Source organism: Dioscorea cayenensis, chromosome 11 (assembly GCF_009730915.1).
Source record: "Dioscorea cayenensis subsp. rotundata cultivar TDr96_F1 chromosome 11, TDr96_F1_v2_PseudoChromosome.rev07_lg8_w22 25.fasta, whole genome shotgun sequence".
In the NCBI taxonomy this organism is placed as follows: Eukaryota; Viridiplantae; Streptophyta; class Magnoliopsida; order Dioscoreales; family Dioscoreaceae; genus Dioscorea; species Dioscorea cayenensis.
In genome coordinates this window covers 12,126,607-12,128,176 of record NC_052481.1, presented here as the reverse complement: position 1 = coordinate 12,128,176, position 1,570 = coordinate 12,126,607, and the positions used below count along the sequence as shown (strand labels likewise).

Genomic DNA, 1,570 nt, shown 5'->3' with positions numbered 1-1,570 from the left:
TTATCGAAGAATGTATAAGGCATGACGTTGACGCTACCGCCTGAGTCCACTGATGCCTTTTCTTTATCCAAGTTACAAATGTTGCACAGAATAATAAAACTTCCATGGTCCTTCTTCTTGTTCAGTATATTCTTTTGCAACACCGCCAAATAAGTAGCATCTAAGATCACAAATGCACTCTACTCTAACTTCCTCTTGTTGGTTAATAGGTCCTTAAGAAACTTTGCCTACCGAGGCATTTGAGACAATGCCTCCACAAATGGTATGTTGATGTGCAACTATTTGAATAAACCCATAAACTTCTTGTATTACTCATCATTTTGGTCATTCTTCAATCTTGAAGGATAAGGAATTCATGGCTTGTAAGATGGGGATGCCGCCTCATTTCCTTTTGTTCTCTCCTCAATCTCCAAGATCTCAGGTGCTTCAACATTGGTCTTCTCACTTGGAAGCCTACCCTCAACCTCACGATCACTTCTCAAAGTGATTACCTTCACATGTTCTCTCGGATTAGTTTCGGTGTTACTAGGCAAGCTTTCTTGAGGTCTCTCCGATAACGACTTCTCAATTTGCCCTAATTGATTCTCTAAATTGTGCGATGATGTGGTGTGGTTGCGAAGTGTGGCTTCAACCGATTGAAATCGTATATCCGATGATTGAATGAACTTGGTTAAAGACTTCTCTAGATCAGTCATCCAGTTTTCAAACCCTGAAACTCAGTTCTCCATGTTTGGGGCTTATTGTTATTATTGCAAACTGGGTGGTGCCATTATCTTCTGTTGCCTGTGATTACTCCATGAAAGATTTGGATGGCTCCTCAAACCTAAATTGTAGATGTTGCTATATGGATATCTTAAGTTTCTCCTTGCATATCCTCTCCCACACCATGTGCAACTTGTCACTGCAACCACTCTATTAGAAGTTAGAAGGTCTAACTTCTTGCTTAATGACTCCACTTGGGCTTCCAATGAAATAACTGTGTCAATTTCATGAAGTCTGGCTACCTTCTTTCTGTCTCTTGTGTTCCACTAATAACTATTCATAGCCATTTCTTTAATGAGATGCCAGGCTTCTTCCAGGGTCTTTCTTCCTAACGTACCTCCTGCTCCAGCATCAAGTAACTATCTTGTGCTCAGATTCAACCCATTATAGAAAGTCTGAATGATCATCCATTCGGGGAACCCATGTTGAGGACATTTCCAAAAAATCTCCTTGAACCTATCACATGTCTCAAATAGAGACTCCAATTCCGTTTGCACAAAAGAGGATATTTCATTCCTAAGCTTCATAGATTTTTCAGGAGGAAAACATCGAGCAAGAAAGGCTTCTATTATCTTCTCCCATGTAGTGATCAATACTCTCAGCAATGAATGTAGCCATTGCTTCACTCTACCTTTCAAGGAGAATGGGAAGGCCCTCAACTTGCCAGCATCATCTGTAACATCATTAATCTTGAGCATATTGTACATTTCAAAGAAGTTTTCTATGTGATTGTTTGGATCCTCATCGGCCAAACCATTAAACTGTGCTGACTGCTATAACATTTGGATGAATGCTGTCTTGAGCTCAA

The 1,570-nt window shown here is 40.1% G+C and overlaps 1 non-coding gene across 1 annotated transcript; it reads left to right on the top strand.

Moving 5' to 3' along the window:
- Nucleotides 1–1,179: 1,179 nt before the first annotated feature.
- LOC120272930 lies at nt 1,180–1,286 on the top strand. Its single transcript, XR_005540462.1, has one exon. It is a non-coding gene; the product is annotated as a small nucleolar RNA R71 (small nucleolar RNA).
- Nucleotides 1,287–1,570: the final 284 nt, after the last annotated feature.